The 25,742-nt window shown below is 44.0% G+C and overlaps 3 non-coding genes across 3 annotated transcripts; all 3 read left to right on the top strand.

Annotated features, from left to right (window-relative positions):
• The first annotated feature begins 15,678 nt into the window (after positions 1-15,678).
• Positions 15,679-15,749, top strand: trnag-gcc. Its single transcript has one exon. It is a non-coding gene; the product is annotated as a tRNA-Gly (tRNA).
• Positions 15,750-17,510: 1,761 nt separating this feature from the next.
• trnag-gcc lies at positions 17,511-17,581 on the top strand. The gene has a single exon. It is a non-coding gene; the product is annotated as a tRNA-Gly (tRNA).
• An 8,090-nt stretch (positions 17,582-25,671) lies between these two features.
• On the top strand, positions 25,672-25,742 carry trnag-gcc. The gene has a single exon. It is a non-coding gene; the product is annotated as a tRNA-Gly (tRNA).

Here is a 25,742-nt window from a genome sequence, read left to right as displayed (position 1 = left end):
AAAAGAATGCGGTTCTTTTCAATCCATAATGCATAGATTAATCCTCCCTTATCCGTGATTAGCGAACCATATAACCATCAGGACCGACTCGCTGCCCATACGCTTTCACTTTAAGAAGACCCGTCAACGTGGACACCAGTCTTTAATGCAGTTGTCGTCGATCATCCACACGAATGGCCAAGCTCTTACTGTAGCTGTCCCACTGAATTGATGGTCAATACTCGTCAACTGATGTTTCCGAAAAAATTTTTAATACGTTGACATTTAGATAAAACATCGTAAGAGCTATAAAGAAACAAAAAACAAACACATAGCAACTATTAACACATTACAAAAATAAACTGATAGGATCAGTAGTGCGATAAAAAAGGGACTTCAATCGTAGACCACGAGATTATATGCATCACACACACACAACACATTTACCTTATAACCCTTTCAGTGAGAAGCACAATATCAAAGTGAAAAGAGGAAAAATCCACGCTGCATTCTGCGTTCCCCGACCATGCACAAACATTCGTGTGAATCTAGGAAATGCGAAGCACCTTATACGCCACACCACAAGCCTATCTATCAAAATAAAAGTCCTTAACCCAAATACAGAAATATCACATTAAATAAGCAAATAATAAATGAAACGAAACAAAATACATCAATACATAATTTAAAAAGTGACATAGGTCACTTACAATACTAAAACTACATCTGGGAAATAATAATGTGAAGCTTCCACAAAGACAGGTTCGCAGCAAGTGGCTTTGAGCCAAAGACGAACTAACAAGTTCAGACAAGACTAGAGTGACATTGAAAAGATAATAATGTATATTCATTTTGCACTTATACCCAAATATTTTTTACCACATAATTTTGAGGAAATTAATGTTTTAAATCTAACCTGCTTATAAATTAATTTTGTACAGTGTACAAAACAATCATCCAGACAAGATGATCACAAGAATTTATAGTAATAATTAAAGTTGTATTAACAGTAAAGTCTTGGTCTGTCCAATACAATGAAAAACAGAGACGCAAGTGGCATTAATGAAACGAGAGAGCGTGTCCGTTGTGATACTTAGATGTGCGCTGTTATAATGCGTTATTGCGCATTTCATTGGGTATTCATCGATGTTTTTATCTGCCTACATTAACACCATTGTATGCGAACATACAATAGTGTCGATTTGGGTCACCATAATCATGATATAAAAATTTCATACCGTTCCATCCCGTAGTCACAATGAAGAGAGATGACAAAAAGTTAAATTTCTAACCATCGTACTACTTAATGTACTCTAATGAACGCACAGATCTCAGCTCATTACATGAGATATGTTGGGCAAACTTTGGGTCCATCATTGATATTATACCTTGACCTGAAGTCTCTGAGAGGTGAGGTGATGCAAAGTCACAGAAGCCAACATTTCTTCATTGTCTAAAAACAAAACAAGACAAAAATGCAGATGGTATCAACTACACAGCAAGGAGGGTAGGCAATAAAAAGTTCATAAAAGTTCTGTTTGAAATAACAGTATGCTTTTATCTAAATGTATAAAAAACATATTTTAAATATTTCACCAATACAACTGAAAAATCCCCAACACAGAATGCAATCATTTCAGTAGGCATGGGAGCCAATTTTAACAGTAAACACATTGTTAAAAATTATAACCCTAAACACACACAGAAACAATCATTAATCTTATATGTATTATATATGTACTCTAACCCTATCCTACAAGTAACCCTCACCCTAATCCTAACCCTAACTCTAACCCTAAACCTAATTCTAACCCTAAACACACAGAGAAACAATCATTTATCTTATATGTATTACATATGTACTCTAACTCTAACCCTATCCTAACCGTAAACACACACAGATACAATCATTTATCTTATATGTATTACATATGTACTCTCACTCTAAACCTACCCTGCCAGTAACCTAATCCTAATCCTAATCCTAACCCTAACCGTAAACCTAATTCTAAACCTAAACAGATACAGATACAATCAGTAATTTTATATATATTACATATGTACCCTAACTCTAACCCTATCCTATCCGTAACTGTAACCATAACCCTCACCCTAATCCCAACCCTAACTCTAACCCTAAACCTAATTCTAACCCTAAACACACACAGATACAATCATTAATCTTATATGTATTTCATATGTACTCTCACTCTAAATCTGTCCTAAAAGTCAACCTAATCCTAACCCTAAACCTAATTCTTACAATAAACACACACAGAAACAATCATTAATCTTATATGTATTTCATATGTACTCTAACTTTAACCCTATACTATCCATAACCCTGACTCTAACCCTAACCTTAACCCTAAACCTAATTCTAAACCTAAACAGATACAGATACAATCAGTAATCTTATATGCATTACATATGTACTCTATTTTTAACCCTGTACTATCCGTAACCCTAACTCTAAACCTAATTCTTACACTAAACACAAACAGAAACAATGATTAATCTTATATGTATTTCATATGTACTTTCACTCTAAATCTGTCCTAAAAGTCAACCTAATCCTAACCCTAAACCTAATTCTTACAATAAACACACACAGAAACAATCATTAATCTTATATGTATTTCATATGTACTCTAACTTTAACCCTATACTATCTGTAATGCTGACTCTAACCCTAATCCTAACCCTAATTCTAAACCTAAACACATACAGATACAATCAGTAATCTTATATGCATTATATATGTACTCTATTTTTAACCCTGTACTATCCGTAACCTTAACCTTAATTGTAACCCTAAATACATACTGTGACGGGGTAAAGAAACACACAGCAAGGGACTTCAAAACAAAAGCCCCAGAGGGTTGATTTATTGTACAGAAAATGGGTGAAATACAAGTGCAGGTGCAACTCATGGTGTGGGTTGGTGCTGAGGTGCTCTCTCTTTCATGTATCCCTCCTGGTGCAGTGGATCCGCGTTGTGACATGCAGGTTGACCGGTTATACGCTGCTCTCTATGGGAAATAAAAGAAGCAGAATTAATCTCAGAATTCATGGAGACAATGTCTCATACGTGGCGTGTTGCATGGCCTTCTTATGCCACGCTGGTAATGGGGAGCAGCTGGGTCCGATTAGCCTGTGACGAGTGTGGCCAGGTGCTCCTCGTTGGTTTCCTAAGCCTAACCCTTAACCCTAACTCTAACCCTAATGCTAACCTTAACCCTAAACCTAATTCTTACAATAAACACATAAGATTAATGATTGTTTCTGTGTATGTATGCCACATGTACTCTAACTTCAACCCTATACTATCCGTAACCCTAACCAGACAATAAGAAAAGGAAGCTTATCGCTCTGTCCAACAAGCTGCCTTGGGAGTCTCTGATCACTAATTGATGCATTTCATACCGACCTCCAGGCAAAAGCTGACATCAGCTATAGTCTTGCCTAGGACTGTCAACAAAGATAGATTAACGAAGCAAAGTGGGATTTACAAACCTGTTTCTCTCTCACCGTTTGGACTGTCTTTGAAGCTGCTGCCACAGAAACGGTAACCTCATATATCAGTTTCTGTGAGGACATTTGCGTTCCTACCAGGACTTATTTAACTTATTTAGGCAAGAGCTGAAATCAGCTATAGTCTTGCCTAGGACTGTAAACAAAGACAGACTAACGAAGCAGAGTGGGATTTACAAACTTTGAACTGGATATTAAATTCAAATTCAAATTTTATTTGTCACATACACAGACATACGTAGTACGACATGTAGTGAAATGCTTTTGGGCCATCATCCCATCCACATACAGATACAAGATGGGGGTAGACATGACGGGATGACAGAAAAGAAGTACAGCATTACATGAGGAGAGGTGAGGCGAGAAAAAAATAAGCCAAACCCAGACTGTGCTCCTAAGGGACCACAGTGTGGTAACGGGAAAAAAACACCTCAGCAATAGAAGCACATAGTTTAGACACTTTTGACAACATGTAAGACGAGGTAAAAATCTGGGTTATTGGAATCCTCCACTGGCGAGCAGTCATCCTTCTCTGGCAGCCGTCGATGCAGCGCTTGATCCAGACCCGTCTGCCAGGCAGGCGGAAAGGTGGCGGTGAGGAGTGCGAGAGCGTCTTCACTGCCGTGATCTGCCGGGGGAGTTGTTTTTTCCAGCAGTGGCCTTGGCCGAGGCCAGTGCATGGTACAGGGAGTCAAAACTAGATAAGAATGGAATTTGTTTAGGCTTGGTGCGAGTAGTCATAGAATTTACCCGAACTATTCTATTGTCCATCCTGGTCCATTTTCCGAAACAGAGCCTCGAGCTTCCCCACGATGTTATCCAAAGTGCGGTTCACAACCACAGTCTGAGTCCTGACAGCCTCGAGCTTCCCCATGATGTTATCCAAAGTGCGGTTCACAACCACAGTCTGAGTCCCGACAGCTCTGCCCACTGCTTCAATTAATCCAGGCAGCATTGTGGGGCTGTGGACAGCTGCCCTTGTTCTCTCAATTTGTCGATAAACCAGGGCTATGCCCAATCCGATCAGCAATAGCCCCGTAATCAAGGTTCCGAAAAGAAAGATATCTTCAATATCCTCCACGGAAAGAGGCTCCAAGCACACGAGACGCCACTTCTCCCACGCGTCCATCGAATACCCGGCCGCCATCGTCCCGGCAGGACAATCGGGTTCCCGGAACCCACGCTTCTCTTCGAGAAGATGGTGTCAATTGCGTTGAGAGACCAGTTGATCAAATCCATGTTTTCAGCTGGAGAGCAGGGCAGAGAGAGTCTCTCAAGTGGAGAAAAGTAGACACAAGACGAGACTAAGAAGCACAAGCAGGCAAGGTCACGGGTAGGGAGAGGGAGGAAAAACACGTCCTACTCCGAGGACGGGCAGAGATTAAATTAAGTGCTGCTCATAAAATACCTACGGATGTCATTCTGTTGTTTTAATTTAGCATTGGTCAATATTACTTTCCTGAAAGAGACTGGTGGAATTCTCGCCTGCCGCAGGGGAGACCCGTGTGCGATTGCCGGGCAATGTGACATACTAGATCACTGTTAGACAATAATAAAGGATGCTTACCACTCTGTCCAAAGAGCCGCCTTGGGAGTTTCTGATCACTGTTTGGTCCATCATATACCGCCATCCAGGCAAGAGCTGAAATCAGCTATAGTCTTGCCTAGGACTGTAAACAAAAACAGACTAACGAAGCAGAGTGGGATTTACAAACCTGTTTCTCTCTCGCCGTTTGGACTGTCTTTGAAGCTGCTGCCACAGAAACAGTAATCTCATATATCAGTTTCTGATCACTGATTGGTCCACCTCACACCGCCCTCCAGGCAAAAAGCTGAAACCAGCTATAGTCTTGCCTAGGACTGTCAACAAAGACAGACTAACAAAGCAAAGTGGGATTTACAAACCTGTTTCTCTCTTCTGTGAGGACATATGCGTTCCTACCAGGACTTATTTAACTTATAACAACGACAAACAATGGTTCACTGCTAAACTCAGTAATCAAAGAGGAATTATTCTGAAAAGCTTCACACTCAGTTCTCTTCTAGTGGCACAGACTCTGTGTGGAAAGGTCTGAAAGACATGACCAATTACAAGACACCATCCCCCAGCATCCCCCACACCTGCCCTCAGTCAGCAGACGTCCAGGTGTTTGATTCAAGCACAATGGCACACCCCAGCCAAGAGGCGGGCATTGGTGGTTCAGTGGTAGAATTCTCGCCTGCCGCGCGGGAGACCCGGGTTCGATTCCCGACCGTAGCAGGCAGAAGCAGTGGCGGACGAAAACACAACCTGATTCAGCTGCTCTTAAAATTGAACTGGAAATTAAGTGCTGCTCATAAAATACCTACGGATGTCATTCTGTTGTTTTCATTTAGCATTGGTCAATATTACTTTCCTGAAAGAGACTGGTAGAAATCTCGCCTGCCGCGGGGGAGACCCGTGTGCGATTGCCGGGCAATGTGACATACTAGATCACTTTTAGACAATAATAAAGGATGCATACCACTCTGTCCAAAGAGCCGCCTTGGGAGTTTCTGATCACTGTTTGGTCCATCTCATACCGACCTCCAGGCAAAAGCTGAAACCAGCTATAGTCTTGCCTAGGACTGTAAACAAAGACAGACTAACGAAGCAGAGTGGGATTTACAAACCTGTTTCTCTCTCGCCGTTTGGACTGTCTTTGAAGCTGCTGCCACAGAAACCTCATATATCAGTTTCTGATCACTGTTTGGTCCATCATATACCGCCATCCAGGCAAGAGCTGAAATCAGCTATAGTCTTGCCTAGGACTGTAAACAAAAACAGACTAACGAAGCAGAGTGGGATTTACAAACCTGTTTCTCTCTCGCCATTTGGACTGTCTTTGAAGCTGCTGCCACAGAAACAGTAACCTCATATATCAGTTTCTGATCACTGATTGGTCCACCTCACACCACCCTCCAGGCAAAAAGCTGAAACCAGCTATAGTCTTGCCTAGGACTGTCAACAAAGACAGACTAACAAAGCAAAGTGGGATTTACAAACCTGTTTCTCTCTCACCGTTTGGACTGTCTTTGAAGCTGCTGCCACAGAAACGGTAACCTCATATATCAGTTTCTGATCACTGATTGGTCCATTTCATACCGCCCTCCAGGCAAAAGCTGATATCAGCTATAGTCTTGCCTAGGACTGTAAACAAAGACAGACTAACGAAGCAGAGTGGGATTTACAAACCTGTTTCTCTCTTCTGTGAGGACATATGCGTTCCTACCAGGACTTATTTAACTTATAACAACGACAAACAATGGTTCACTGCTAAACTCAGTAAACAAAGAGGAATTATTCTGAAAAGCCTCGCACTCAGTTCTCTTCTAGTGGCACAGACTCTGTGTGGAAAGGTCTGAAAGACATGACCAATTACAAGACACCATCCCCCAGCTTTGTGGCAAATCAACAACTGGCAGACGACCTGAACGAGTTTTACTGCAGGTATGAAAAGAAACCATTCTCACCTCCTGTAATCCCCCACACCTGCCCTCAGTCAGCAGACGTCCAGGTGTTTCACTCAAGCACAATGGCACACCCCAGCCAAGAGGCGGGCATTGGTGGTTCAGTGGTAGAATTCTCGCCTGCCGCGCGGGAGACCCGCGGCAGATTCCCGGCCGTAGCAGGCAGAAGCAGTGGCGGACGAAAACGCAACCTGATTTAGCTGCTCTTAAAATTGAACTGGAAATTAAGTGCTGCTCAAAAAATACCTACGGATGTCATTCTGTTGTTTTCATTTAGCATTGGTCAATATTACTTTCCTGAAAGAGAGAAAGGGAGACCCGTGTGCGATTGCCGGGAAATGTGACATACTAGATCACTGTTAGACAATAATAAAGGATGCTTACCACTCTGTCCAAAGAGCCGCCTTGGGAGTTTCTGATCACTGTTTGGTCCATCATATACCGCCATCCAGGCAAGTGCTGAAATCAGCTAGCAGTGAACCATCCAGGCAAGAGCTGAAATCAGCTATAGTCTTGCCTAGGACTGTAAACAAAGACAGACTAACGAAGCAGAGTGGGATTTACAAACCTGTTTCTCTCTCGCCGTTTGGACTGTCTTTGAAGCTGCTGCCACAGAAACGGCAACCTCATATATCAATTTCTGATCACTGTTTGGTCCATCATATACCGCCATCCAGGCAAGAGCTGAAATCAGCTATAGTCTTGCCTAGGATTATCAACAAAGACAGACTAACGAAGCAGAATTCTCGCCTGCCGCGCGGGAGACCCGGGTTCGATTCCCGGCCGTAGCAGGCAGAAGCAGTGGCGGACGAAAACGCAACCTGATTTAGCTGCTCTTGAAATTGAACTGGATATTAAGTGCTGCTCATAAAATACCTACGGATGTCATTCTGTTGTTTTAATTTAGCATTGGTCAATATTACTTTCCTGAAAGAGACTGGTGGAATTCTCGCCTGCCGCGGGGGAGACCCGTGTGCGATTGCCGGGCAATGTGACAATCAATCAATCAATCAATCATTTTTATTTATATAGCGCTTTTAACAACACAGGTTGCATCAAAGCACTGTACAGTATAATGACAGGGATGTATAATGACGAAAGTGACCAATTTCTTATTAAATGCAGAGACGGTCTCTGTAGTCAATTCAACGATAATCACTAGAAGTTAAGTGTCCCCAACCAAGCAAGCCAGAGGCGACAGCGGCAAGGAAACAAAACCCCATGCATATAGAATGGAGAAAAAAAAACCTTGGGAGAAACCAGACTCAGTTGGGGTCAGTTCTCCTCTGACCGGACGCCCAGCACTTAACTTCCAGTTCAATTTTAAACGCTGCTGTGTCAGGTAGTGTAAATGACTTTGTGTGTGTGTGTGTGTGTGTGTGCATCAGGATCTGGTGATCTGTCGGACGGGCATCTAGGTGTTCTGGTCTCTGATGAACATAATCTCTGGGTGCTGATCCACCATCTAGTCTGGATACAAACTGTGAAAACAGATTGAGAAAGAAACAGGACTAATATTAGCGTAGATGCCATTCTTTTTACGATGTCACAAGTACATCGTATTTTAGGAGTAGTGTTCCCGGTTCCAGCAAATCTAAGTAATGCAGCCTAAAAATCCTTTAACGGATTTGAATAATAAAAGGTGTGTTGGTGTGTTATGTGTAGGCTAAGTTAAAAGATGTGTCTTTAATCTAGATTTAAACTGGCAGAGTGTGTCTGCTTCCCGAACACAGTTAGGAGATAGTTCCAGAGTTTAGGTGCTAGATAGGAAAATGATCTGCCGCCATAGTTGATTTTGATATTCTAGGTATTATCAAATGGCCAGAGTTTTGAGAACGCAGCGGACGTGCAGGACTATAATGTGATAAGAGCTCGCTCAAGTATTGAGGAGCTAAACCATTCAGGGCTTTATAGGTAATTAATAAGATTTTAAAATCTATTCGATGTTTGATAGGGAGCCAGTGCAGTGTTGACAGAACCGGGCTAATATGATCATACTTCCTAGTTCTAGTAAGGACTCTGGCTGCTGCGTTTTGGACTAGCTGAAGTTTGTTTATTAAGCGTGCAGAACAACCACCCAATAAAGCATTGCAATAATCTAACCTTGAGGTCATAAACGCATGAATTAATATCTCTGCATTAGAGGTTGAAAGCATAGGTCGTAATTTAGATATATTTTTAAGATGGAAAAACGCAGTTTTACAGATGCTAGAAACATGATTTTCAAAGGAAAGATTGCGGTCAAACAGCACACCTAGGTTCCTAACTGATGATGAAGAATTAACAGAGCAGCCATCAAGTGATAGGCTGTGTTCTAGATTATTATATGTGGGGTTTTAGGTCCAATTATTAGCACCTCTGTTTTTTCAGAATTTAACATTAAGAAGTTACTCATCATCCAGCTTTTTATATCGACTATGCATTCTGTTAGATTATCAATTTGGTGTGTATCACCGGGCTGTGATGAAATATAGAGCTGAGTATCATCAGCATAGCAGTGAAAGCTAACACCATGACTCCTGATAATGTCTCCCAGAGGTAACATGTACAGGTTGAAAAGTAACGGTCCTAGCACTGAGCCTTGAGGAACTCCATATTTCACTTTTGATCGATATGATACCTCCTCATTTAATGCCACAAACTGATAGCGGTCAGATAGATATGATGTAAGCCATGCTAAGGCGCTTCCTCTAATGCCAACATAGTTTTCTAGTCTATCCAAGAGAATGTTGTGATCGATAGTATCGAATGCTGCGCTAAGATCTAATAGCACTAATAACGAGATAAAACCACGGTCAGATGATAGAAGCAGGTCATTAGTAACTCTAATGAGAGCAGTCTCAGTACTATGGTACGGTCTAAAACCTGATTGGAAATCCTCACAGACACCATTTTTTCTAAAAAGGAATACAGTTGTGAGGATACTACCTTTTTTCTAGTATCTTTGACAGAAAAGGGAGATTAGAGATTGGTCTGTAATTTACTAAGTCTTTGGGATCAAGATGTGGTTTCTTAATAAGAGGTTTAACTACAGCCAGTTTAAAGGTTTTGGGAACATAACCTAATGACAATGATGAATTAATAATGTTCAAAATAGGATCTATGACTTCTGGAAGCAGATCTTTTAATAGTTGAGATGGAATAGGGTCTAACATACATGTTGCTGGTTTAGATGATTTAACAAGTTTGTACAAGTCTTCTTCTCCTATAATAGAGAAAGAGTGTAATTTTTCCTTAGGGTTCTAAAGCTCACTATCTGATGTGAAACTGTAGTTGACGGCTGCATAGTTACAATTTTATCTCTGATGGTATCAATCTTAGAAGTAAAGAAATTCATGAACTCATTGCAGCTATACTCTTGGGGCATATTAGCACCTGCTGATGCTTTATTTTTGTTAATTTAGTCACTGTACTGAATAAATACCGGGGTTGTGTTTGTTTTCTTCTAAAAGGGATGAAAAATAATCAGATCTTGCTATTTTTAATGCTTTTCTGTATGACAGCATACTCTCCCGCCAGGCAATACTGAAAATACTTCTAATTTGTTTTTTCTCCACCTGCGCTCCATTTTCGGGCTGCTCTCTTTAGGGTGCGTGTGTTGTCATTATACCAAGGAGTCAGATTGTTTTCTTTTATCTTTTTCAAGTGCAAAGGAGCAACTGTATCTAAAGTGCTAGAAAAAAGAGAGTGCATAGTTTCTGTTACACCATCAAGTTTTTGCATCGTATTGGATGAACTAAGGAATTGAGATAAGTCAGGAAGGTTATTTAGAAAGCTTTCTTTTGTGGTGGAAGTGATGGTTCTACCATACTTGTAATAAGGTGCAGAGTTTACAGGTTTAGCTATACAGAGTTCACATAAGACTAGATAGTGATCTGAAATGTCATCACTACACAAATGACATACTAGATCACTGTTAGACAATAATAAAGGATGCATACCACTCTGTCCAAAGAGCCGCCTTGGGAGTTTCTGATCACTGTTTGGTCCATCTCATACCGACCTCCAGGCAAAAGCTGAAACCAGCTATAGTCTTGCCTAGGACTGTAAACAAAGACAGACTAACGAAGCAGAGTGGGATTTACAAACCTGTTTCTCTCTCGCCGTTTGGACTGTCTTTGAAGCTGCTGCCACAGAAACGGTAACCTCATATATCAGTTTCTGATCACTGTTTGGTCCATCTCATACCGACCTCCAGGCAAGAGCTGAAATCAGCTATAGTCTTGCCTAGGACTGTAAACAAAGACAGACTAACGAAGCAGAGTGGGATTTACAAACCTGTTTCTCTCTCACCGTTTGGACTGTCTTTGAAGCTGCTGCCACAGAAACGGTAACCTCATATATCAGATTCTGATCACTGTTTGGTCCATCATATACCGCCATCCAGGCAAGAGCTGAAATCAGCTATAGTCTTGCCTAGGACTGTAAACAAAGACAGACTAAGGAAGCAGAGTGGGATTCACAAACCTGTTTCTCTCCCACCGTTTGGACTGTCTTTGAAGCTGCTGCCACAGAAACGGTAACCTCATATATCAGTTTCTGATCACTGTTTGGTCCATTATATACCGCCATCCAGGCAAGAGCTGAAACCAGCTATAGTATTGCCTAGGACTATAAACAAAGACAGACTAACGAGGCAGAGCGGGATTTACAAACCTGTTTCTCGCTCGCCGTTTGGACTGTCTTTGAAGCTGCTGCCACAGAAACGGTAACCTCATATATCAGTTTCTGTGAGGACATATGCGTTCCTACCAGGACTTATTTAACTTATAACAACGACAAACAATGGTTCACTGCTAAACTCAGTAAACAAAGAGGAATTATTCTGAAAAGCTTCGCACTCAGTTCTCTTCTAGTGGCACAGCCTCTTTGTGGAAAGGTCTGAAAGACAAGACCAATTACAAGACACCATCCCCCAGCATTGTGGCAAATCAACAACTGGCAAACGACCTGAAGAGTTTTACTGCAGGTATGAAAAGAAACCATTCTCACCTCCTGTAATCCCCCACACCTGCCCTCAGTCAGCAGACGTCCAGGTGTTTGACTCAAGCACAATGGCACACCCCAGCCAAGAGGCGGGCATTGGTGGTTCAGTGGTAGAATTCTCGCCTGCCTCGCGGGAGACCCCGGTTCGATTCCCGGCCGTAGCAGGCAGAAGCAGTGGCGGACGAAAACGCAACCTGATTTAGCTGCTCTTAAAATTGAACTGGAAATTAAGTGCTGCTCATAAAATACCTACGGATGTCATTCTGTTGTTTTAATTTAGCATTGGTCAATATTACTTTCCTGAAAGAGACTGGTAGAATTCTCGCCTGCCGCGGGGGAGACCCGTGTGCGATTGCTGGGCAATGGTCCATCTCATTCCGACCTCCAGGCAAAAGCTGAAACCAGCTATAGTCTTGCCTAGGACTGTGAACAAAGACAGACTAACGAAGCAGAGTGGGATTTACAAACCTGTTTCTCTCTCGCCGTTTGGACTGTCTTTGAAGCTGCTGCCACAGAAACGGTAACCTCATATATCAGTTTCTGATCACTGATTGGTCCATTTCATACTGCCCTCCAAGCAAAAGCTGAAACCAGCTGTAGTCTTGCCTAGGACTGTCAACAAAGCCAGACTAACGAAGCAGAGTGGGATTCACAATCCTGTTTCTCTCCCACCGTTTGGACTGTCTTTGAAGCTGCTGCCACAGAAACGGTAACCTCATATATCAGTTTCTGTGAGGACATATGCGTTCCTACCAGGACTTATTTAACTTATAACAACGACAAACAATGGTTCACTGCTAAACTCAGTAAACAAAGAGGAATTATTCTGAAAAGCTTCGCACTCAGTTCTCTTCTAGTGGCACAGCCTCTTTGTGGAAAGGTCTGAAAGACAAGACCAATTACAAGACACCATCCCCCAGCATTGTGGCAAATCAACAACTGGCAGACGATCTGAAGAGTTTTACTGCAGGTAAAATTGAACTGGAAATTAAGTGCTGCTCATAAAATACCTACGGATGTCATTATGTTGTTTTAATTTAGAATTGGTCAATATTACTTTCCTGAAAGAGACTGGTAGAATTCTCGCCTGCCGCGGGGGAGACCCGTGTGCGATTGCTGGGCAATGTGACATACTAGATCACTGTTAGACAATAATAAAGGATGCATACCACTCTGTCCAAAGAGCCGCCTTGGGAGTTTCTGATCACTGTTTGGTCTTTGAAGCTGCTGCCACAGAAACGGTAACCTCATATATCAGTTTCTGATCACTGTTTGGTCCATCATATACCGCCATCCAGGCAAGAGCTGAAATCAGCTATAGTCTTGCCTAGGACTGTAAACAAAGACAGACTAAGGAAGCAGAGTGGGATTCACAAACCTGTTTCTCTCCCACCGTTTGGACTGTCTTGGAAGCTGCTGCCACAGAAACGGTAACCTCATATATCAGTTTCTGATCACTGTTTGGTCCATTATATACCGCCATCCAGGCAAGAGCTGAAACCCGCTATAGTATTGCCTAGGACTATAAACAAAGACAGACTAACGAGGCAGAGCGGGATTTACAAACCTGTTTCTCGCTCGCCGTTTGGACTGTCTTTGAAGCTGCTGCCACAGAAACGGTAACCTCATATATCAGTTTCTGATCACTGTTTGGTCCATCTCATACCGCCCTCCAAGCAAAAGCTGAAACCAGCTATAGTCTTGCCTAGGACTGTAAACAAAGACAGACTAACGAAGCAGAGTGGGATTTACAAACCTGTTTCTCTCTCGCCGTTTGGACTGTCTTTGAAGCTGCTGCCACAGAAACGGTAACCTCATATATCAGTTTCTGATCACTGTTTGGTCCATCATATACCGCCATCCAGGCAAGAGCTGAGATCAGCTATAGTCTTGCCTAGGACTGTAAACAAAGACAGACTAAGGAAGCAGAGTGGGATTCACAAACCTGTTTCTCTCCCACCGTTTGGACTGTCTTTGAAGCTGCTGCCACAGAAACGGTAACCTCATATATCAGTTTCTGATCACTGTTTGGTCCATCATATACCGCCATCCAGGCAAGAGCTGAAATCAGCTATAGTCTTGCCTAGGACTGTAAACAAAGACAGACTAAGGAAGCAGAGTGGGATTCACAAACCTGTTTCTCCCCACCGTTTGGACTGTCTTGGAAGCTGCTGCCACAGAAACGGTAACCTCATATATCAGTTTCTGATCACTGTTTGGTCCATTATATACCGCCATCCAGGCAAGAGCTGAAACCCGCTATAGTATTGCCTAGGACTATAAACAAAGACAGACTAACGAGGCAGAGCGGGATTTACAAACCTGTTTCTCGCTCGCCGTTTGGACTGTCTTTGAAGCTGCTGCCACAGAAACGGTAACCTCATATATCAGTTTCTGATCACTGTTTGGTCCATCTCATACCGCCCTCCAAGCAAAAGCTGAAACCAGCTATAGTCTTGCCTAGGACTGTAAACAAAGACAGACTAACGAAGCAGAGTGGGATTTACAAACCTGTTTCTCTCTCGCCGTTTGGACTGTCTTTGAAGCTGCTGCCACAGAAACGGTAACCTCATATATCAGTTTCTGATCACTGTTTGGTCCATCATATACCGCCATCCAGGCAAGAGCTGAGATCAGCTATAGTCTTGCCTAGGACTGTAAACAAAGACAGACTAAGGAAGCAGAGTGGGATTCACAAACCTGTTTCTCTCCCACCGTTTGGACTGTCTTTGAAGCTGCTGCCACAGAAACGGTAACCTCATATATCAGTTTTTGATCACTGTTTGGTCCATCATATACCGCCATCCAGGTAAGAGCTGAGATCAGCTATAGTCTTGCCTAGGACTGTAAACAAAGACAGACTAACGAAGCAGAGTGGGATTCACAAACCTGTTTCTCTCCCACCGTTTGGACTGTCTTGGAAGCTGCTGCCACAGAAACGGTAACCTCATATATCAGTTTCTGATCACTGTTTGGTCCATTATATCCCGACCTCCAGGCAAAAGCTGAAACCAGCTATAGTCTTGCCTAGGACTGTAAACAAAGACAGACTAACGAGGCAGAGCGGGATTTACAAACCTGTTTCTCTCTCGCCGTTTGGAATGTCTTTGAAGCTGTTGCCACAGAAACGGTAACCTCATATATCGGTTTCTGATCACTGATTGGTCCATTTCATACCGCCCTCCAAGCAAAAGCTGAAACCAGCTATAGTCTTGCCTAGGACTGTCAACAAAGACAGAATAACGAAGCAGAGTGGGATTCACAATCCTGTTTCTCTCCCACCGTTTGGACTGTCTTTGAAGCTGCTGCCACAGAAACGGTAACCTCATATATCAGTTTCTGTGAGGACATATGCGTTCCTACCAGGACTTATTTAACTTATAACAACGACAAACAATGGTTCACTGCTAAACTCAGTAAACAAAGAGGAATTATTCTGAAAAGCTTCGCACTCAGTTCTCTTCTAGTGGCACAGCCTCTGTGTGGAAAGGTCTGAAAGACAAGACCAATTACAAGACACCATCCCCCAGCATTGTGGCAAATCAACAACTGGCAGACGACCTGAAGAGTTTTACTGCAGGTATGAAAAGAAACCATTCTCACCTCCTGTAATCCCCCACACCTGCCCTCAGTCAGCAGACGTCCAGGTGTTTGACTCAAGCACAATGGCACACCCCTGCCAAGAGGCGGGCATTGGTGGTTCAGTGGTAGAATTCTCGCCTGCCGCGCGGGAGACCCGGGTTCGATTCCCGGCCGTAGCAGGCAGAAGCAGTGGCGGACGAAAACGCAACCTGATTTAGCTGCTCTTAAAATTGAACTGGAAATTAAGTGCTGCTCATAAAATACCTACGGATGTCATTCTGTTGTTTTAATTTAGAATTGGTCAATATTACTTTCCTGAAAGAGACTGGTAGAATTCTCGCCTGCCGCGGGGGAGACCCGTGTGCGATTGCTGGGCAATGTGACATACTAGATCACTGTTAGACAATAATAAAGGATGCATACCACTCTGTCCAAAGAGCCGCTTTGGGAGTTTCTGATCACTGTTTGGTCCATCTCATACCGACCTCCAGGCAAAAGCTGAAACCAGCTATAGTCTTGCCTAGGACTGTAAACAAAGACAGACTAACGAAGCAGAGTGGGATTCACAAACCTGTTTCTCTCCCACCGTTTGGACTGTCTTGGAAGCTGCTGCCACAGAAACGGTAACCTCATATATCAGTTTCTGATCACTGTTTGGTCCATTATATACCGCCATCCAGGCAAGAGCTGAAACCCGCTATAGTATTGCCTAGGACTATAAACAAAGACAGACTAACGAGGCAGAGCGGGATTTACAAACCTGTTTCTCTCTCGTTTGGACTGTCTTTGAAGCTGCTGCCACAGAAACGGTAACCTCATATATCAGTTTCTGATCACTGTTTGGTCCATCTCATACCGCCCTCCAGGCAAAAGCTGAAACCAGCTATAGTCTTGCCTAGGACTGTAAACAAAGACAGACTAACGAAGCAGAGTGGGATTTACAAACCTGTTTCTCTCTCGCCGTTTGGACTGTCTTTGAAGCTGCTGCCACAGAAACGGTAACCTCATATATCAGTTTCTGATCACTGTTTGGTCCATCATATACCGCCATCCAGGCAAGAGCTGAGATCAGCTATAGTCTTGCCTAGGACTGTAAACAAAGACAGACTAAGGAAGCAGAGTGGGATTCACAAACCTGTTTCTCTCCCACCGTTTGGACTGTCTTTGAAGCTGCTGCCACAGAAACGGTAACCTCATATATCAGTTTCTGATCACTGTTTGGTCCATTATATACCGCCATCCAGGCAAGAGCTGAAACCCGCTATAGTCTTGCCTAGGACTGTAAACAAAGACAGACTAACGAGGCAGAGCGGATCACTTACAAACCTGTTTCTCTCTCTTGCCGCTTGGACTGTCTTTGAAGCTGCTGCCACAGAAACGGTAACCTCATATATCAGTTTCTGATCACTGATTGGGCCATTTCATACCGCTCTCCAAGCAAAAGCTTAAACCAGCTATAGTCTTGCCTAGGACTGTCAACAAAGACAGAATAACGAAGCAGAGTGGGATTCACAATCCTGTTTCTCTCCCACCGTTTGGACTGTCTTTGAAGCTGCTGCCACAGAAACGGTAACCTCATATATCAGTTTCTGTGAGGACATATGCGTTCCTACCAGGACTTATTTAACTTATAACAACGACAAACAATGGTTCACTGCTAAACTCAGTAAACAAAGAGGAATTATTCTGAAAAGCTTCGCACTCAGTTCTCTTCTAGTGGCACAGCCTCTGTGTGGAAAGGTCTGAAAGACAAGACCAATTACAAGACACCATCCCCCAGCATTGTGGCAAATCAACAACTGGCAGACGACCTGAAGAGTTTTACTGCAGGTATGAAAAGAAACCATTCTCACCTCCTGTAATCCCCCACACCTGCCCTCAGTCAGCAGACGTCCAGGTGTTTGACTCAAGCACAATGGCACACCCCTGCCAAGAGGCGGGCATTGGTGGTTCAGTGGTAGAATTCTCGCCTGCCGCGCGGGAGACCCGGGTTCGATTCCCGGCCGTAGCAGGCAGAAGCAGTGGCGGACGAAAACGCAACCTGATTTAGCTGCTCTTAAAATTGAACTGGAAATTAAGTGCTGCTCATAAAATACCTACGGATGTCATTATGTTGTTTTAATTTAGCATTGGTCAATATTACTTTCCTGAAAGAGACTGGTAGAATTCTCGCCTGCCGCGGGGGAGACCCGTGTGCGATTGCTGGGCAATGTGACATACTAGATCACTGTTAGACAATAATAAAGGATGCATACCACTCTGTCCAAAGAGCCGCCTTGGGAGTTTCTGATCACTGTTTGGTCCATCTCATACCGACCTCCAGGCAAAAGCTGAAACCAGCTATAGTCTTGCCTAGGACTGTGAACAAAGACAGACTAACGAAGCAGAGTGGGATTTACAAACCTGTTTCTCTCTCGCCGTTTGGACTGTCTTTGAAGCTGCTGCCACAGAAACGGTAACCTCATATATCAGTTTCTGATCACTGTTTGGTCCATCATATACCGCCATCCAGGCAAGAGCTGAAATCAGCTATAGTCTTGCCTAGGACTGTAAACAAAGACAGACTAAGGAAGCAGAGTGGGATTCACAAACCTGTTTCTCTCCCACCGTTTGGACTGTCTTGGAAGCTGCTGCCACAGAAACGGTAACCTCATATATCAGTTTCTGATCACTGTTTGGTCCATTATATACCGCCATCCAGGCAAGAGCTGAAACCCGCTATAGTATTGCCTAGGACTATAAACAAAGACAGACTAACGAGGCAGAGCGGGATTTACAAACCTGTTTCTCTCTCGCCGTTTGGACTGTCTTTGAAGCTGCTGCCACAGAAACGGTAACCTCATATATCAGTTTCTGATCACTGTTTGGTCCATCTCATACCGACCTCCAGGCAAAAGCTGAAACCAGCTATAGTCTTGCCTAGAACTGTAAACAAAGACAGACTAACGAAGCAGAGTGGGATTTACAAACCTGTTTCTCTCTCACCGTTTGGACTGTCTTTGAAGCTGCTGCCACAGAAACGGTAACCTCATATATCAGTTTCTGATCACTGTTTGGTCCATCATATACCGCCATCCAGGCAAGAGCTGAGATCAGCTATAGTCTTGCCTAGGACTGTAAACAAAGACAGACTAAGGAAGCAGAGTGGGATTCACAAACCTGTTTCTCTCCCACCGTTTGGACTGTCTTTGAAGCTGCTGCCACAGAAACGGTAACCTCATATATCAGTTTTGATCACTGTTTGGTCCATCATATACCGCCATCCAGGTAAGAGCTGAGATCAGCTATAGTCTTGCCTAGGACTGTAAACAAAGACAGACTAACGAAGCAGAGTGGGATTCACAAACCTGTTTCTCTCCCACCGTTTGGACTGTCTTGGAAGCTGCTGCCACAGAAACGGTAACCTCATATATGGTCATATACAGTTTCTGATCACTGTTTGGTCCATTATATCCCGACCTCCAGGCAAAAGCTGAAACCAGCTATAGTCTTGCCTAGGACTGTAAACAAAGACAGACTAACGAGGCAGAGCGGGATTTACAAACCTGTTTCTCTCTCCGCTTTGGAATGTCTTTGAAGCTGTTGCCACAGAAACGGTAACCTCATATATCGGTTTCTGATCACTGATTGGTCCATTTCATACCGCCCTCCAGGCAAAAGCTGAAACCAGCTATAGTCTTGCCTAGGACTGTCAACAAAGACAGAATAACGAAGCAGAGTGGGATTCACAATCCTGTTTCTCTCCCACCGCTTGGACTGTCTTTGAAGCTGCTGCCACAGAAACGGTAACCTCATATATCAGTTTCTGTGAGGACATATGCGTTCCTACCAGGACTTATTTAACTTATAACAACGACAAACAATGGTTCACTGCTAAACTCAGTAAACAAAGAGGAATTATTCTGAAAAGCTTCGCACTCAGTACTCTCTTCTAGTGGCACAGCCTCTGTGTGGAAAGGTCTGAAAGACAAGACCAATTACAAGACACCATCCCCCAGCATTGTGGCAAATCAACAACTGGCAGACGACCTGAAGAGTTTTACTGCAGGTATGAAAAGAAACCATTCTCACCTCCTGTAATCCCCACACCTGCCCTCAGTCAGCAGACGTCCAGGTGTTTGACTCAAGCACAATGGCACACCCCAGCCAAGAGGCGGGCATTGGTGGTTCAGTGGTAGAATTCTCGCCTGCCGCGCGGGGAGACCCGGGTTCGATTCCCGGCCGTAGCAGGCAGAAGCAGTGGCGGACGAAAACGCAACCTGATTTAGCTGCTCTTAAAATTGAACTGGAAATTAAGTGCTGCTCATAAAATACCTACGGATGTCATTATGTTGTTTTAATTTAGCATTGGTCAATATTACTTTCCTGAAAGAGACTGGTAGAATTCTCGCCTGCCGCGGGGAGACCCGCAGCGATTGCTGGGCAATGTGACATACTAGATCACTGTTAGACAATAATAAAGGATGCATACCACTCTGTCCAAAGAGCCGCCTTGGGAGTTTCTGATCACTGTTTGGTCCATCTCATACCGACCTCCAGGCAAAAGCTGAAACCAGCTATAGTCTTGCCTAGGACTGTGAACAAAGACAGACTAACGAAGCAGAGTGGGATTTACAAACCTGTTTCTCTCTCGCGTTTGGACTGTCTTTGAAGCTGCTGCCACAGAAACGGTAACCTCATATATCAGTTTCTGATCACTGTTTGGTCCATCATATACCGCCATCCAGGCAAGAGCTGAAATCAGCTATAGTCTTGCCTAGGACTGTAAACAAAGACAGACTAAGGAAGCAGAGTGGGATTCACAAACCTGTTTCTCTCCCACCGTTTGGACTGTCTTTGAAGCTGCTGCCACAGAAACGGTAACCTCATATATCAGTTTCTGATCACTGTTTGGTCCATCATATACCGCCATCCAGGCAAGAGCTGAGATCAGCTATAGTCTTGCCTAGGACTGTAAACAAAGACAGACTAAGGAAGCAGAGTGGGATTCACAAACCTGTTTCTCTCCCACCGTTTGGACTGTCTTTGAAGCTGCTGCCACAGAAACGGTAACCTCATATATCAGTTTCTGATCACTGTTTGGTCCATTATATACCGCCATCCAGGCAAGAGCTGAAACCAGCTATAGTCTTGCCTAGGACTATAAACAAAGACAGACTAACGAGGCAGAGCGGGATTTACAAACCTGTTTCTCTTCGCCGTTTGGACTGTCTTTGAAGCTGCTGCCACAGAAACGGTAACCTCATATATCAGTTTCTGATCACTGTTTGGTCCATCTCATACCGCCCTCCAGGCAAAAGCTGAAACCAGCTATAGTCTTGCCTAGGACTGTAAACAAAGACAGACTAACGAAGCAGAGTGGGATTTACAAACCTGTTTCTCTCTCGCCGTTTGGACTGTCTTTGAAGCTGCTGCCACAGAAACGGTAACCTCATATATCAGTTTCTGATCACTGTTTGGTCCATCATATACCGCCATCCAGGCAAGAGCTGAGATCAGCTATAGTCTTGCCTAGGACTGTAAACAAAGACAGACTAAGGAAGCAGAGTGGGATTCACAAACCTGTTTCTCTCCCACCGCTTGACTGTCTTTGAAGCTGCTGCCACAGAAACGGTAACCTCATATATCAGTTTTTGATCACTGTTTGGTCCATCATATACCGCCATCCAGGCAAGAGCTGAGATCAGCTATAGTCTTGCCTAGGACTGTAAACAAAGACAGACTAACGAAGCAGAGTGGGATTCACAAACCTGTTTCTCTCCCACCGTTTGGACTGTCTTGGAAGCTGCTGCCACAGAAACGGTAACCTCATATATCAGTTTCTGATCACTGTTTGGTCCATTATATACCGCCCTCCAGGCAAAGCTGAAACCAGCTATAGTCTTGCCTAGGACTGTAAACAAAGACAGACTAACGAGGCAGAGCGGATTTACAAACCTGTTTCTCTCTCCCGCTTGGACTGTCTTTGAAGCTGCTTGCCACAGAAACGGTAACCTCATATATCAGTTTCTGATCACTGATTGGTCCATTTCATACCGCCCTCCAAGCAAAAGCTTAAACCAGCTATAGTCTTGCCTAGGACTGTCAACAAAGACAGACTAACGAAGCAGAGTGGGATTCACAATCCTGTTTCTCTCCCACCGTTTGGACTGTCTTTGAAGCTGCTGCCACAGAAACGGTAACCTCATATATCAGTTTCTGTGAGGACATATGCTTCCTACCAGGACTTATTTAACTTATAACAACGACAAACAATGGTTCACTGCTAAACTCAGTAAACAAAGAGGAATTATTCTGAAAAGCTTCGCACTCAGTTCTCTTCTAGTGGCACAGACTCTGTGTGGAAAGGTCTGAAAGACAAGACCAATTACAAGACACCATCCCCCAGCATTGTGGCAAATCAACAACTGGCAGACGACCTGAAGAGTTTTACTGCAGGTATGAAAAGAAACCATTCTCACCTCCTGTAATCCCCACACCTGCCCTCAGTCAGCAGACGTCCAGGTGTTTGACTCAAGCACAATGGCACACCCCAGCCAAGAGGCGGGCATTGGTGGTTCAGTGGTAGAATTCTCGCCTGCCGCGCGGGAGACCCGGTTCGATTCCCGGCCGTAGCAGGCAGAAGCAGTGGCGGGCGGATTTGAAAACGCAACCTGATTTAGCTGCTCTTAAAATTGAACTGGAAATTAAGTGCTGCTCATAAAATACCTACGGATGTCATTCTGTTGTTTTAATTTAGCATTGGTCAATATTACTTTCCTGAAAGAGACTGGTAGAATTCTCGCCTGCCGCTGGGAGACCTGTGCGATTGCTGGGCAATGTGACATACTAGATCACTGTTAGACAATAATAAAGGATGCATACCACTCTGTCCAAAGAGCCGCCTTGGGAGTTTCTGATCACTGTTTGGTCCATCTCATACCGACTCTCCAGGCAAAAGCTGAAACCAGCTATAGTCTTGCCTAGGACTGTAAACAAAGACAGACTAACGAAGCAGAGTGGGATTTACAAACCTGTTTCTCTCTCGCCGTTTGGACTGTCTTTGAAGCTGCTGCCACAGAAACGGTAACCTCATATATCAGTTTCTGATCACTGTTTGGTCCATCATATACCGCTTATCCAGGCAAGAGCTGAAATCAGCTATAGTCTTGCCTAGGACTGTAAACAAAGACAGACTAACGAAGCAGAGTGGGATTCACAAACCTGTTTCTCTCCCACCGTTTGGACTGTCTTGAAGCTGCTGCCACAGAAACGGTAACCTCATATATCAGTTTCTGATCACTGTTTGGTCCATTATATACACCGCCATCCAGGCAAGAGCTGAAACCAGCTATAGTCTTGCCTAGGACTGTAAACAAAGACAGACTAACGAGGCAGAGCGGGATTTACAAACCTGTTTCTCTCCCGCCGCTTTGACTGTCTTTGAAGCTGCTGCCACAGAAACGGTAACCTCATATATCAGTTTTTGATCACTGTTTGGTCCATTTCATACCGCCCTCCAGGCAAAAGCTGAAACCAGCTATAGTCTTGCCTAGGACTGTAAACAAAGACAGACTAACGAAGCAGAGTGGGATTTACAAACCTGTTTCTCTCTCACCGTTTGACTGTCTTTGAAGCTGCTGCCACAGAAACGGTAACCTCATATATCAGTTTCTGATCACTGTTTGGTCCATCATATACCGCTTCTCCAGGCAAGAGCTGAAACCAGCTATAGTCTTGCCTAGGACTGTAAACAAAGACAGACTAACGAAGCAGAGTGGGATTCACAAACCTGTTTCTCTCCCACCGCTTTGGACTGTCTTTGAAGCTGCTGCCACAGAAACGGTAACCTCATATATCAGTTTCTGATCACTGTTTGGTCCATCATATACCGCCATCCAGGCAAGAGCTGAGATCAGCTATAGTCTTGCCTAGGACTGTAAACAAAGACAGACTAACGAAGCAGAGTGGGATTCACAAACCTGTTTCTCTCCCACCGTTTGGACTGTCTTTGAAGCTGCTGCCACAGAAACGGTAACCTCATATATCAGTTTCTGATCACTGTTTGGTCCATTATATACCGCCACTCCAGGCAAAAGCAGCTGAAACCAGCTATAGTCTTGCCTAGGACTGTAAACAAAGACAGACTAACGAGGCAGAGGGGATTTACAAACCTGTTTCTCTCTCACCGCTTGGACTGTCTTTGAAGCTGCTGCCACAGAAACGGTAACCTCATATATCAGTTTCTGATCACTGTTGGTCCATTTCATACACCTGCTCCAGGCAAAAGCTGAAACCAGCTATAGTCTTGCCTAGGACTGTAAACAAAGACACAGACTAACGAAGCAGAGTGGGATTCACAAACCTGTTTCTCTCCACCGCTTGGACTGTCTTTGAAGCTGCTGCCACAGAAACGGGTAACCTCATATATCAGTTTTGATCACTGTTTGGTCCATCATATACCGCCATCCAGGCAAGAGCTGAGATCAGCTATAGTCTTGCCTAGGACTGTAAACAAAGACAGACTAACGAAGCAGAGGAAGCAGAGTGATTCACAAACCTGTTTCTCTCCCACCGTTTGGACTGTCTTGGAAGCTGCTGCCACAGAAACGGTAACCTCATATATCAGTTTCTGATCACTGTTTGGTCCATTATATACCGCCATCCAGGCAAGAGCTGAAACCCGCTATAGTCTTGCCTAGGACTGTAAACAAAGACAGACTAACGAGGCAGAGCGGGATTTACAAACCTGTTTGTTTCTCTCGCCGCTTGGACTGTCTTTGAAGCTGCTGCCACCACAGAAACGGTAACCTCATATATCAGTTTCTGATCACTGTTTGGTCCATCTCATACCGCCCTCCAGGCAAAAGCTGAAACCAGCTATAGTCTTGCCTAGGACTGTAAACAAAGACAGACTAACGAAGCAGAGTGGGATTTACAAACCTGTTTCTCTCTCGCCGTTTGGACTGTCTTTGAAGCTGCTGCCACAGAAACGGTAACCTCATATATCAGTTTCTGATCACTGTTTGGTCCATCATATACCGCCATCCAGGCAAGAGCTGAAATCAGCTATAGTCTTGCCTAGGACTGTAAACAAAGACAGACTAACGAAGCAGAGTGGGATTCACAAACCTGTTTCTCTCTCCCGCGCTTGGACTGTCTTTGAAGCTGCTGCCACAGAAACGGTAACCTCATATATCAGTTTTTGATCACTGTTTGGTCCATCATATACCGCCATCCAGGCAAGAGCTGAGATCAGCTATAGTCTTGCCTAGGACTGTAAACAAAGACAGACTAACGAAGCAGAGTGGGATTCACAAACCTGTTTCTCTCCCACCGTTTGGACTGTCTTGGAAGCTGCTGCCACAGAAACGGTAACCTCATATATCAGTTTCTGATCACTGTTTGGTCCATTATATACCGCCATCCAGGCAAGAGCTGAAACCAGCTATAGTCTTGCCTAGGACTGTAAACAAAGACAGACTAACGAGGCAGAGCGGGATTTACAAACCTGTTTCTCTCTCGCCGCTTGGACTGTCTTTGAAGCTGCTGCCACAGAAACGGTAACCTCATATATCAGTTTCTGATCACTGATTGGTCCATTTCATACCGCCTCCAGGCAAAAGCTGAAACCAGCTATAGTCTTGCCTAGGACTGTCAACAAAGACAGACTAACGAAGCAGAGTGGGATTCACAATCCTGTTTCTCTCCCACCGCTTGGACTGTCTTTGAAGCTGCTGCCACAGAAACGGTAACCTCATATATCAGTTTCTGTGAGGACATATGCGTTCCTACCAGGACTTATTTAACTTATAACAACGACAAACAATGGTTTACTGCTAAACTCAGTAAACAAAGAGGAATTATTCTGAAAAGCTTCGCACTCAGTTCTCTTCTAGTGGCACAGACTCTGTGTGGAAAGGTCTGAAAGACAAGACCAATTACAAGACACCATCCCCCAGCATTGTGGCAAATCAACAACTGGCAGACGACCTGAAGAGTTTTACTGCAGGTATGAAAAGAAACCATTCTCACCTCCTGTAATCCCCCACACCTGCCCTCAGTCAGCAGACGTCCAGGTGTTTGACTCAAGCACAATGGCACACCCCAGCCAAGAGGCGGGCATTGGTGGTTCAGTGGTAGAATTCTCGCCTGCCGCGCGGGAGACCCGGGTTCGATTCCCGGCCGTAGCA

This window comes from Puntigrus tetrazona, chromosome 5, assembly GCF_018831695.1.
Source record: "Puntigrus tetrazona isolate hp1 chromosome 5, ASM1883169v1, whole genome shotgun sequence".
NCBI classification, from domain to species: Eukaryota; Metazoa; Chordata; class Actinopteri; order Cypriniformes; family Cyprinidae; genus Puntigrus; species Puntigrus tetrazona.
This window is presented reverse-complemented; position numbering and strand designations above follow the sequence as displayed.